Below are 14,574 nucleotides of genomic sequence, written 5' to 3' on the forward strand. Positions count from 1 at the left end.
TGAAGTTCCTGCAGTTTTCACTGTAAAACCGAGTTGGAGCTAGTACCTCCCCATATACATGTATGGAGTGGAGTTTGAAACTGAAGAGAAACTTTGTGTTCCCAACAAGCTAGGTGAAGGACGGCTTTCACACACACTTATCTCTCAGAACTGAGCATGTGGAGAGACGTTCGTTCATCTAGCACAAAGGGAACGGGTTGCAGGGGAAACTTTAACTCTGGTTTCTCAGTCTGTTTCCTAGTGCCGGTTTGAAGTTCCTGCAGTTTTCACTGTAAAACCGAGTTGGAGCTTGTACCAACCCATATATATGTATGGAGTGGAGTTTGCAACTGAAGAGAAACTTTGTGTTCCCAACAAGCTAGGTGAAGGACGGCTTTCACACACACTTATCTCTCAGAACTGAGCATGTGGAGAGACGTTCGTTCATCTAGCACAAAGGGAACGGTTTGCAGGAGAAACTTTTACTCTGGTTTCTCAGTCTGTTTCCTAGTGCCGGTTTGAAGTTCCTGCACTTTTCACTGTAAAACCGAGTTGGAGCTAGTACCTCCCCATATATATGTATTGAGTGGAGTTTGCAACTGAAGAGAAACTTTGTGTTCCCAACAAGCTAGTTGAAGGACGGCTTTCACACACACATATCTCTCAGAACTGAGCATGTGGAGAGACGTTCGTTCATCTAGCACAAAGGGAGCGGGTTGCAGGAGAAACTTTTACTCTGGTTTCTCAGTCTGTTTCCTAGGGCCGGTTTGAAGTTCCTGCAGTTTTCACTGTAAAACCGAGTTGGAGCTAGTACCTCCGCATATATATGTATGGAGTGGAGTTTGCAACTGAAGAGAAACTTTGTATTCCTAACAAGCTAGGTGAAGAACGGCTTTCATACACACTTATCACTCAGAACTGAATATGTGGAGAGACGTTCGTTCATCTAGCACAAAGGGAACGGTTTGCAGGAGAAACTTTTACTCTGGTTTCTCAGTCTGTTTCCTAGTGCCGGTTTGAAGTTCCTGCAGTTTTCACTGTAAAACCGAGTTGGAGGTAGTACCTCCCCATATATATGTATCGAGTGGAGTTTGCAACTGAAGAGAAACTTTGTGTTCCCAACAAGCTAGTTGAAGAACGGCTTTCACACACACTTATCTCTCAGAACTGAGCATGTGGAGAGACGTTCGTTCATCTAGCACAAAGGGAACGGGTTGCAGAAAAAACTTTTAGTCTGGTTTCTCAGTCTGTTTCCTAGTGCCGGTTTGAAGTTCCTGTAGTTTTCACTGTAAAACCGAGTTGGAGCTAGTACCTCCCCATATATATGTTTGGAGTGGAGTTTGTAACTGAAAAGAAACTTTGTGTTCCCAACAAGCTAGGTGAAAGACGGCTTTCACACACACTTATCTCTCAGAACTGAACATGTGGAGAGACGTTCGTTCATCTAGCAAAAATGGAACGGGTTGCAGGAGAAACTTTTACTATGGTTTCTCAGTCTGTTTCCTAGTGCCGGTTTGAAGTTCCTGCAGTTTTCATTTTAAAACCGAGATGGAGCTAGTACCTCCCCATATATATGTATCGAATGGAGTTTGCAACTGAAGAGAAACTTTGTGTTCCCAACAAGCTAGGTGAAGGACGGCTTTCACATACACTTATCTCTCAGAACTGAGCATGTGGAGAGACGTTCGTTCATCTAGCACAAAGGGAACGGGTTGCAGGGGAAACTTTAACTCTGGTTTCTCAGTCTGTTTCCTAGTGCCGGTTTGAAGTTCCTGCAGTTTTCACTGTAAAACCGAGTTGGAGCTTGTACCAACCCATATATATGTATGGAGTGGAGTTTGCAACTGAAGAGAAACTTTGTGTTCCCAACAAGCTAGGTGAAGGACGGCTTTCATACACACTTATCTCTCAGAACTGAGCATGTGGAGAGACGTTCGTTCATCTAGCACAAAGGGAACGGGTTGCAGGAGAAACTTTTACTCTGGTTTCTCAGTCTGTTTCCTAGTGCCGGTTTGAAGTTCCTGCACTTTTCACTGTAAAACCGAGTTGGAGCTAGTACCTCCCCATATATATGTATTGAGTGGAGTTTGCAACTGAAGAGAAACTTTGTGTTCCCAACAAGCTAGTTGAAGGACGGCTTTCACACACACATATCTCTCAGAACTGAGCATGTGGAGAGACGTTCGTTCATCTAGCACAAAGGGAGCGGGTTGCAGGAGAAACTTTTACTCTGGTTTCTCAGTCTGTTTCCTAGGGCCGGTTTGAAGTTCCTGCAGTTTTCACTGTAAAACCGAGTTGGAGCTAGTACCTCCGCATATATATGTATGGAGTGGAGTTTGCAACTGAAGAGAAACTTTGTATTCCTAACAAGCTAGGTGAAGAACGGCTTTCATACACACTTATCACTCAGAACTGAATATGTGGAGTGACGTTCGTTCATCTAGCAGAAAGGGAACGGTTTGCAGGAGAAACTTTTACTCTGGTTTCTCAGTCTGTTTCCTAGTGCCGGTTTGAAGTTCCTGCAGTTTTCATTTTAAAACCGAAATGGAGCTAGTACCTCCCCATATATGTATCGAATGGAGTTTGCAACTGAAGAGAAACTTTGTGTTCCCAACAAGCTAGGTGAAGGACGGCTTTCACATACACTTATCTCTCAGAACTGAGCATGTGGAGAGACGTTCGTTCATCTAGCACAAAGGGAACGGGTTGCAGGAAAAACTTTTACTCTGGTTTCTCAGTCTGTTTCGTAGTGCCGGTATGAATTTCCTACAGTTTTCACTGTAAAACGAGTTGGAGCTAGTACCTCCCCATATATATGTATGGAGTGGAGTTTGCAACTGAAGAGAAACTTTGTGTTCCCAACAAGCTAGGTGAAGGACGACTTTCACACACACTTATCTCTCAGATCTGAGCATGTGGAGAGACGTTCGTTCATCTAGCACAAAGGGAACGGGTTGCAGGAGAAACTTTTACTCTGGTTTCTCAGTCTGATTCCTAGTGCCGGTTTGAAGTTCCTGCAGTTTTCACTGTAAAACCGAGTTGGAGCTAGTACCTCCCCATATATATGTATCGAGTGGGGTTTGCAACTGAAGAGACACTTTGTGTTCCCAACAAGCTAGGTGAATGACGGCTTTCACACACACTTATCTCTCACAACTGAGCATGTGGAGAGACGTTCGTTCATCTAGCACAAAGGGAACGGGTTGCAGGAGAAACTTTTACTCTGGTTTCTCAGTCTGTTTCCTAGTGCCGGTTTGAAGTTCCTGCAGTTTTCACTGTAAAACCGAGTTGGAGCTAGTACCTCCCCATATATATGTATCGAGTGGAGTTTGCAACTGAAGAGAAACTTTGTGTTCCGAACAAGCTAGGTGAAGGACGGTTTTCACACACACTTATCTCTCAGAACTGAGCATGTGGAGAGACGTTCGTTCATCTAGCACAAAGGGAACGGGTTGCAGGAGAAACTTTTACTCTGGTTTCTCAGTCTGCTTCCTAGTGTCGGTTTGAAGTTCCTGCACTTTTCACTGTAAAACCGAGTTGGAGCTAGTACCTCCCCATATATATGTATGGATTATAGTTTGCAACTGAAGAGAAACTTTGTGTTCCCAACAAGCTAGGTGAAGGACGGCTTTCACACACACTTATCTCTCAGAACTGAGCATGTGGAGGGACGTTCGTTCATCAAGCACAAAGGGAACGGTTTGCAGGAAAAACTTTTACTCTGGTTTATCAGTCTGTTTCCTAGTGCCGGTTTGAAGTTCCTGCAGTATTCACTGTAAAACCGAGTTGGAGCTAGTACCTCCCCATATATATGTATGGAGTGGATTTTGCAACTGAAGAGAAACTTTTTGTTCCCAACAAGCTAGGTGAAGGACGGCTTTCACACACACTTATCTCTCAGAACTGAGCATGTGGAGAGACGTTCGTTCATCTAGCACAAAGGGAACGGGTTGCAGGAGAAACTTTTACTCTGGTTTCTCAGTCTGTTTCCTAGTGCCGGTTTGAAGTTCCTGCAATTTTCACTGTAAAACCGAGTTGGAGCTCGTATATCCCCATATATATGCATGGAGTGGATTTTGCAACTGAAGAGAAACTTTTTGTTCCCAACAAACTAGGTGAAGGACGGCTTTCACACACACTTATCCCTCAGAACTGCGCATGTGGAGAGACGTTCGTTCATCTAGCACAAAGGGAACGGTTTGCAGGAGAAACTTTTACTCTGGTTTCTCAGTCTGATTCGTAGTGCCGGATGAAGTTCCTGCAGTTTTCACTGTAAAACCGATTTGGAGCTAGTACTTCCCCATATATATGTATCGAGTGGAGTTGGCAACTGAAGAGAAACTTTGTGTTCCCAACAAGCTAGGTTAAGGACGGCTTTCACATTCACTTATCTCTCAGAACTGAGCATGTGGAGACACGTTCATTCATCTAGCACAAAGGGAAGGAGTTGCAGGAGAAATTATTACTCTGGTTTCTCGGTCTGTTTCCTAGTGCCTGTTTGAAGTTCCTGCAGTTTTCACTGTAAAACCGAGTTGGAGCTAGTACCTCCCCATATACATGTATGGAGTGGAGTTTGAAACTGAAGAGAAACTTTGTGTTCCCAACAAGCTAGGTGAAGGACGGCTTTCACACACACTTATCTCTCAGAACTGAGCATGTGGAGAGACGTTCGTTCATCTAGCACAAAGGGAACGGGTTGCAGGGGAAACTTTAACTCTGGTTTCTCAGTCTGTTTCCTAGTGCCTGTTTGAAGTTCCTGCAGTTTTCACTGTAAAACCGAGTTGGAGCTTGTACCAACCCATATATATGTATGGAGTGGAGTTTGCAACTGAAGAGAAACTTTGTGTTCCCAACAAGCTAGGTGAAGGACGGCTTTCACACACACTTATCTCTCAGAACTGAGCATGTGGAGAGACGTTCGTTCATCTAGCACAAAGGGAACGGTTTGCAGGAGAAACTTTTACTCTGGTTTCTCAGTCTGTTTCCTAGTGCCGGTTTGAAGTTCCTGCACTTTTCACTGTAAAACCGAGTTGGAGCTAGTACCTCCCCATATATATGTATTGAGTGGAGTTTGCAACTGAAGAGAAACTTTGTGTTCCCAACAAGCTAGTTGAAGGACGGCTTTCACACACACATATCTCTCAGAACTGAGCATGTGGAGAGACGTTCGTTCATCTAGCACAAAGGGAGCGGGTTGCAGGAGAAACTTTTACTCTGGTTTCTCAGTCTGTTTCCTAGGGCCGGTTTGAAGTTCCTGCAGTTTTCACTGTAAAACCGAGTTGGAGCTAGTACCTCCGCATATATATGTATGGAGTGGAGTTTGCAACTGAAGAGAAACTTTGTATTCCTAACAAGCTAGGTGAAGAACGGCTTTCATACACACTTATCACTCAGAACTGAATATGTGGAGAGACGTTCGTTCATCTAGCACAAAGGGAACGGTTTGCAGGAGAAACTTTTACTCTGGTTTCTCAGTCTGTTTCCTAGTGCCGGTTTGAAGTTCCTGCAGTTTTCACTGTAAAACCGAGTTGGAGGTAGTACCTCCCCATATATATGTTTGGAGTGGAGTTTGTAACTGAAAAGAAACTTTGTGTTCCCAACAAGCTAGGTGAAAGACGGCTTTCACACACACTTATCTCTCAGAACTGAACATGTGGAGAGACGTTCGTTCATCTAGCAAAAAGGGAACGGGTTGCAGGAGAAACTTTTACTATGGTTTCTCAGTCTGTTTCCTAGTGCCGGTTTGAAGTTCCTGCAGTTTTCATTTTAAAACCGAGATGGAGCTAGTACCTCCCCATATATATGTATCGAATGGAGTTTGCAACTGAAGAGAAACTTTGTGTTCCCAACAAGCTAGGTGAAGGACGGCTTTCACATACACTTATCTCTCAGATCTGAGCATGTGGAGAGACGTTCGTTCATCTAGCACAAAGGGAACGGGTTGCAGGAAAAACTTTTACTCTGGTTTCTCAGTCTGTTTCGTAGTGCCGGTATGAATTTCCTACAGTTTTCACTGTAAAACGAGTTGGAGCTAGTACCTCCCCATATATATGTATGGAGTGGAGTTTGCAACTGAAGAGAAACTTTGTGTTCCCAACAAGCTAGGTGAAGGACGACTTTCACACACACTTATCTCTCAGATCTGAGCACGTGGAGAGACGTTCGTTCATCTAGCACAAAGGGAACGGGTTGCAGGAGAAACTTTTACTCTGGTTTCTCAGTCTGATTCCTAGTGCCGGTTTGAAGTTCCTGCAGTTTTCACTGTAAAACCGAGTTGGAGCTAGTACCTCCCCATATATATGTATCGAGTGGGGTTTGCAACTGAAGAGACACTTTGTGTTCCCAACAAGCTAGGTGAATGACGGCTTTCACACACACTTATCTATCACAACTGAGCATGTGGAGAGACGTTCGTTCATCTAGCACAAAGGGAACGGGTTGCAGGAGAAACTTTTACTCTGGTTTCTCAGTCTGTTTCCTAGTGCCGGTTTGAAGTTCCTGCAGTTTTCACTGTAAAACCGAGTTGGAGCTAGTACCTCCCCATATATATGTATCGAGTGGAGTTTGCAACTGAAGAGAAACTTTGTGTTCCGAACAAGCTAGGTGAAGGACGGTTTTCACACACACTTATCTCTCAGAACTGAGCATGTGGAGAGACGTTCGTTCATCTAGCACAAAGGGAACGGTTTGCAGGAGAAACTTTTACTCTGGTTTCTCAGTCTGATTCGTAGTGCCGGATGAAGTTCCTGCAGTTTTCACTGTAAAACCGATTTGGAGCTAGTACTTCCCCATATATATGTATCGAGTGGAGTTGGCAACTGAAGAGAAACTTTGTGTTCCCAACAAGCTAGGTTAAGGACGGCTTTCACATTCACATATCTCTCAGAACTGAGCATGTGGAGACACGTTCATTCATCTAGCACAAAGGGAACGAGTTGCAGGAGAAATTATTACTCTGGTTTCTCGGTCTGTTTCCTAGTGCCTGTTTGAAGTTCCTGCAGTTTTCACTGTAAAACCGAGTTGGAGCTAGTACCTCCCCATATACATGTATGGAGTGGAGTTTGAAACTGAAGAGAAACTTTGTGTTCCCAACAAGCTAGGTGAAGGACGGCTTTCACACACACTTATCTCTCAGAACTGAGCATGTGGAGAGACGTTCGTTCATCTAGCACAAAGGGAACGGGTTGCAGGGGAAACTTTAACTCTGGTTTCTCAGTCTGTTTCCTAGTGCCGGTTTGAAGTTCCTGCAGTTTTCACTGTAAAACCGAGTTGGAGCTTGTACCAACCCATATATATGTATGGAGTGGAGTTTGCAACTGAAGAGAAACTTTGTGTTCCCAACAAGCTAGGTGAAGGACGGCTTTCACACACACTTATCTCTCAGAACTGAGCATGTGGAGAGACGTTCGTTCATCTAGCACAAAGGGAACGGGTTGCAGGAGAAACTTTTACTCCGGTTTCTCAGTCTGTTTCCTAGTGCCGGTTTGAAGTTCCTGCACTTTTCACTGTAAAACCGAGTTGGAGCTAGTACCTCCCCATATATATGTATTGAGTGGAGTTTGCAACTGAAGAGAAACTTTGTGTTCCCAACAAGCTAGTTGAAGGACGGCTTTCACACACACATATCTCTCAGAACTGAGCATGTGGAGAGACGTTCGTTCATCTAGCACAAAGGGAGCGGGTTGCAGGAGAAACTTTTACTCTGGTTTCTCAGTCAGTTTCCTAGGGCCGGTTTGAAGTTCCTGCAGTTTTCACTGTAAAACCGAGTTGGAGCTAGTACCTCCGCATATATATGTATGGAGTGGAGTTTGCAACTGAAGAGAAACTTTGTATTCCTAACAAGCTAGGTGAAGAACGGCTTTCATACACACTTATCACTCAGAACTGAATATGTGGAGAGACGTTCGTTCATCTAGCAGAAAGGGAACGGTTTGCAGGAGAAACTTTTACTCTGGTTTCTCAGTCTGTTTCCTAGTGCCGGTTTGAAGTTCCTGCAGTTTTCATTTTAAAACCGAGATGGAGCTAGTACCTCCCCATATATATGTATCGAATGGAGTTTGCAACTGAAGAGAAACTTTGTGTTCCCAACAAGCTAGGTGAAGGACGGCTTTCACATACACTTATCTCTCAGAACTGAGCATGTGGAGAGACGTTCGTTCATCTAGCACAAAGGGAACGGGTTGCAGGAAAAACTTTTACTCTGGTTTCTCAGTCTGTTTCGTAGTGCCGGTATGAATTTCCTACAGTTTTCACTGTAAAACGAGTTGGAGCTAGTACCTCCCCATATATATGTATGGAGTGGAGTTTGCAACTGAAGAGAAACTTTGTGTTCCCAACAAGCTAGGTGAAGGACGACTTTCACACACACTTATCTCTCAGATCTGAGCATGTGGAGAGACGTTCGTTCATCTAGCACAAAGGGAACGGGTTGCAGGAGAAACTTTTACTCTGGTTTCTCAGTCTGATTCCTAGTGCCGGTTAGAAGTTCCTGCAGTTTTCACTGTAAAACCGAGTTGGAGCTAGTACCTCCCCATATATATGTATCGAGTGGAGTTTGCAACTGAAGAGAAACTTTGTGTTCCGAACAAGCTAGGTGAAGGACGGTTTTCACACACACTTATCTCTCAGAACTGAGCATGTGGAGAGACGTTCGTTCATCTAGCACAAAGGGAACGGGTTGCAGGAGAAACTTTTACTCTGGTTTCTCAGTCTGTTTCCTAGTGTCGGTTTGAAGTTCCTGCACTTTTCACTGTAAAACCGAGTTGGAGCTAGTACCTCCCCATATATATGTATGGATTATAGTTTGCAACTGAAGAGAAACTTTGTGTTCCCAACAAGCTAGGTGAAGGACGGCTTTCACACACACTTATCTCTCAGAACTGAGCATGTGGAGAGACGTTCGTTCATCAAGCACAAAGGGAACGGTTTGCAGGAAAAACTTTTACTCTGGTTTATCAGTCTGTTTCCTAGTGCCGGTTTGAAGTTCCTGCAGTATTCACTGTAAAACCGAGTTGGAGCTAGTACCTCCCCATATATATGTATGGAGTGGATTTTGCAACTGAAGAGAAACTTTTTGTTCCCAACAAGCTAGGTGAAGGACGGCTTTCACACACACTTATCTCTCAGAACTGAGCATGTGGAGAGAAGTTCGTTCATCTAGCACAAAGGGAACGGTTTGCAGGAGAAACTTTTACTCTGGTTTCTCAGTCTGTTTCCTAGTGCCGGTTTGAAGTTCCTGCAATTTTCACTGTAAAACCGAGTTGGAGCTCGTATATCCCCATATATATGCATGGAGTGGATTTTGCAACTGAAGAGAAACTTTTTGTTCCCAACAAACTAGGTGAAGGACGGCTTTCACACACACTTATCCCTCAGAACTGCGCATGTGGAGAGACGTTCGTTCATCTAGCACAAAGGGAACGGTTTGCAGGAGAAACTTTTACTCTGGTTTCTCAGTCTGATTCGTAGTGCCGGATGAAGTTCCTGCAGTTTTCACTGTAAAACCGATTTGGAGCTAGTACTTCCCCATATATATGTATCGAGTGGAGTTGGCAACTGAAGAGAAACTTTGTGTTCCCAACAAGCTAGGTTAAGGACGGCTTTCACATTCACTTATCTCTCAGAACTGAGCATGTGGAGACACGTTCATTCATCTAGCACAAAGGGAACGAGTTGCAGGAGAAATTATTACTCTGGTTTCTCGGTCTGTTTCCTAGTGCCTGTTTGAAGTTCCTGCAGTTTTCACTGTAAAACCGAGTTGGAGCTAGTACCTCCCCATATACATGTATGGAGTGGAGTTTGAAACTGAAGAGAAACTTTGTGTTCCCAACAAGCTAGGTGAAGGACGGCTTTCACACACACTTATCTCTCAGAACTGAGCATGTGGAGAGACGTTCGTTCATCTAGCACAAAGGGAACGGGTTGCAGGGGAAACTTTAACTCTGGTTTCTCAGTCTTTTTCCTAGTGCCGGTTTGAATTTCCTGCAGTTTTCACTGTAAAACCGAGTTGGAGCTTGTACCAACCCATATATATGTATGGAGTGGAGTTTGCAACTGAAGAGAAACTTTGTGTTCCCAACAAGCTAGGTGAAGGACGGCTTTCACACACACTTATCTCTCAGAACTGAGCATGTGGAGAGACGTTCGTTCATCTAGCACAAAGGGAACGGGTTGCAGGAGAAACTTTTACTCTGGTTTCTCAGTCTGTTTCCTAGTGCCGGTTTGAAGTTCCTGCACTTTTCACTGTTAAACCGAGTTGGAGCTAGTACCTCCCCATATATATGTATTGAGTGGAGTTTGCAACTGAAGAGAAACTTTGTGTTCCCAACAAGCTAGTTGAAGGACGGCTTTCACACACACATATCTCTCAGAACTGAGCATGTGGAGAGACGTTCGTTCATCTAGCACAAAGGGAGCGGGTTGCAGGAGAAACTTTTACTCTGGTTTCTCAGTCTGTTTCCTAGGGCCGGTTTGAAGTTCCTGCAGTTTTCACTGTAAAACCGAGTTGGAGCTAGTACCTCCGCATATATATGTATGGAGTGGAGTTTGCAACTGAAGAGAAACTTTGTATTCCTAACAAGCTAGGTGAAGAACGGCTTTCATACACACTTATCACTCAGAACTGAATATGTGGAGAGACGTTCGTTCATCTAGCAGAAAGCGAACGGTTTGCAGGAGAAACTTTTACTCTGGTTTCTCAGTCTGTTTCCTAGTGCCGGTTTGAAGTTCCTGCAGTTTTCACTGTAAAACCGAGTTGGAGGTAGTACCTCCCCATATATATGTATCGAGTGGAGTTTGCAACTGAAGAGAAACTTTGTGTTCCCAACAAGCTAGTTGAAGGACGGCTTTCACACACACTTATCTCTCAGAACTGAGCATGTGGAGAGACGTTCGTTCATCTAGCACAAAGGGAACGGGTTGCAGAAAAAACTTTTAGTCTGGTTTCTCAGTCTGTTTCCTAGTGCCGGTTTGAAGTTCCTGTAGTTTTCACTGTAAAACCGAGTTGGAGCTAGTACCTCCCCATATATATGTTTGGAGTGGAGTTTGTAACTGAAAAGAAACTTTGTGTTCCCAACAAGCTAGGTGAAAGACGGCTTTCACACACAGTTATCTCTCAGAACTGAACATGTGGAGAGACGTTCGTTCATCTAGCAAAAAGGGAACGGGTTGCAGGAGAAACTTTTACTATGGTTTCTCAGTCTGTTTCCTAGTGCCGGTTTGAAGTTCCTGCAGTTTTCATTTTAAAACCGAGATGGAGCTAGTACCTCCCCATATATATGTATGGAGTGGAGTTTGCAACTGAAGAGAATCTTTGTGTTCCCAACAAGATAGGTTAAGGAAGGCTTTCACACACACTTTTCTCTCAGAACTCAGCATGTGGAGAGACGTTCGTTCATCTAGCACAAAGGGAACGTGTTGCAGGTGGTACTATTACTCTGGTTTCTCAGTCTGTTTCCTAGTGCCGGTTTGAAGTTCCTGCAGTTTTCACTGTAAAACCGAGTTTGAGCTAGTACTTCCCCATAAGTATGTATGGACTGGAGTTTGCAACTGAAGAGAAACTTTGTGTTCCCAACAAGCTAGGTGAAGGACGGCATTCACACACACTTATCTCTCAGAACTGAGCATGTGGAGAGACGTTCGTTCATCTAGCACAAAGGGAACGGGTGGCAGGGAAACTTTTACTATGTTTCTGAGTCTGTTTCCTAGTGCCGGTTTGAAGTGCCTGCAGTTTTCACTGTAAAACCGAGTTGGAGCTAGTATCTCCCCATATATATGTATGGAGTGGATTTTGCAACTGAAGAGAAACTTTGTGTTCCCAGCAAGCTAGGTGAAGGACGGCTTTCACACACACTAACCTCTCAGAACTGAGCATGTGGAGAGACGTTCGTTCATCTAGCACAAAGGGAAAGGGTTGCAGGAGAAACAATTACTCTGGTTTCTCAGTCTGTTTCCTAGTGCCGGTTTGAAGTTCCTGCAGTTTTCACTGTAAAACCGAGTTGGAGCTAGTACTTCCCCATATATATGTATGGAGTGGAGTTTGCATCTGAAGAGAAACTTTGTATTCCTAACAAGCTAGGTGAAGGACGGCTTTCATACACACTTATCTCTCAGAACTGAGCATGTGGAGAGACGTTCGTTCATCTAGCACAAATGGAACGGGTTGCAGGAGAAACTTTTATTGTGGTTTCTCAGTCTGCTTCCTAGTGCCGGTTTGAAGTTCCGGCAGTTTTCACTGTAAAACCGATTTGGAGCTAGTACCTCAGCATATATATGAATGGAGTGGAGTTTGAAACTGAAGAGAAACTTTGTATTCCTAACAAGCTAGGTGAAGGACGGCTTTCATACACACTTATCTCTCAGAACTGAGCATGTGGAGAGACGTTCGTTCATCTAGCACAAAGGAACGGGTTGCAGGAAAAACTTTTACTCAGGTTTCTCAGTCTGTTTTGTAGTGCTGGTATGAATTTCCTACAGTTTTCACTGTAAAACCGAGTTGGAGCTAGTACCTCCACATATATATGTATGGAGTGGAGTTTGCAACTGAAGAGAAACTTTGTGTTCCCAACAAGCTAGGTGAAGGACGGCTTTCACACACACTTATCTCTCAGAACTGCGCATGTGGAGAGACGTTCGTTCATCTAGCACAAAGGGACGGGTTGCAGGAGAAACTTTTACTCAGGTTTCTCGGTCTTTTTCCTAGTGCCGTTTTGAAGTTCCTGCAGTTTTCACTGTAAAACCGAGTTGGAGCTAGTACCTCCCCATATATATGTATGGAGTGGAGTTTGCAACTGAAGAGAAACTTTGTGTTCCCAACAAGCTAGTTGAAGGACGGCTTTCACACACACTTATCTCTCAGATCTGAGCATGTGGAGAGACGTTCGTTCATCTAGCACAAAGGGAACGGGTTGCAGGAGAAACTTTTACTCTTTTTTCTCAGTCTGTTTCCTAGTGCCGGTTTGAAGTTCCTGCAGTTTTCACTGTAAAACCGAGTTGGAGCTAGTAATTCCCAATATATATGTATCGAGTGGGGTTTGCAACTGAAGAGAAACTTTGTGTTCCCAACAAGCTAGGTGAAGGACGGCTTTAACACACACTTATCTCTCAGAACTGAGCATGTGGAGAGACGTTCGTTCATCTAGCACAAAGGGAACGGGTTGCAGGAGAAACTTTTACTCTGGTTTCTCAGTCTGTTTCCTAGTGCCGGTTTGAAGTTCCTGCAGTTTTCACTGTAAAACCGAGTTGGAGCTAGTACCTCCCCATATATATGTATCGAGTGGAGTTTGCAACTGAAGAGAAACTTTGTGTTCCGAACAAGCTAGGTGAAGGACGGCTTTCACACACACTTATCTCTCAGAACTGAGCATGTGGAGAGACTTTCGTTCATCTAGCACAAAGGGAACGGGTTGCAGGAGAAACTTTTACTCTGCTTTCTCAGTCTGTTTCCTAGTGCCGGTTTGAAGTTCCTGCACTTTTCACTGTAAAACCGAGTTGGAGCTAGTACCTCCCCATATATAAGTATGGAGTGGAATTTGCAACTGAAGAGAAACTTTGTGTTCCCAACAAGCTAGGTGAAGGACGGCTTTCACACACACTTATCTCTCAGAACTGAGCATGTGGAGAGACTTTCGTTCATCTAGCACAAAGGGAACGGGTTGCAGGAGAAACTTTTACTCTGGTTTCTCAGTCTGTTTCCTAGTGCCGGTTTGAAGTTCCTGCAGTTTTCACTGTGAAACCGAGTTGGAGCTAGTACCTCCCCATATATATGTATCGAGTGGGGTTTGCAACTGAAGAGAAACTTTGTGTTCCCAACAAGCTAGGTGAAGGACGGCTTTCAAACACACTTATCTCTCAGAACTGAGCATGTGGGGAGACGTTCGTTCATCTAGCACAAAGGAACGGGTTGCAGGAAAAACTTTTACTCTGGTTTCTCAGACTGTTTCGTACTGCCGGTATGAATTTCCTACAGATTTCACTGTAAAACCGAGTTGGAGCTAGTACCTCCCCATATATATGTATGGAGTGGAGTTTGCAACTGAAGAGAAACTTTGTGTTCCCAACAAGCTAGGTGAAGGACGGCTTTCACACACACTTATCTCTCAGAACTGCGCATGTGGAGAGACGTTCGTTCATCTAGCACAAAGGGACGGGTTGCAGGAGAAACTTTTACTCAGTTTTCTCGGTCTTTTTCCTAGTGCCGTTTTGAAGTTCCTGCAGTTTTCACTGTAAAACCGAGTTGGAGCTTGTACCTCCCCATATATATGTATGGAGTGGATTTTGCAACTGAAGAGAAACTTTTTGTTCCCAACAAACTAGGTGAAGTACGGCTTTCACACACACTTATCTCTCAGAACTGAGCATGTGGAGAGACGTTCGTTCATCTAGCAGAAAGGGAACGGTTTGCAGGAGAAACTTTTACTCTGGTTTCTCAGTCTGTTTCCTAGTGCCGGTTTGAAGTTCCTGCAGTTTTCACTGTAAAACCGAGTTGGAGCTTGTACATCCCCATATATATGTATGGAGTGGAGTTTGCAACTGAAGAGAAACTTTGTGTTCCCAACAAGCAGGTGAAGGACGGCTTTCACACACACTTATCTCTCA

Source organism: Camelus bactrianus, unplaced genomic scaffold (assembly GCF_048773025.1).
Source record: "Camelus bactrianus isolate YW-2024 breed Bactrian camel unplaced genomic scaffold, ASM4877302v1 HiC_scaffold_44, whole genome shotgun sequence".
NCBI lineage: Eukaryota > Metazoa > Chordata > Mammalia > Artiodactyla > Camelidae > Camelus > Camelus bactrianus.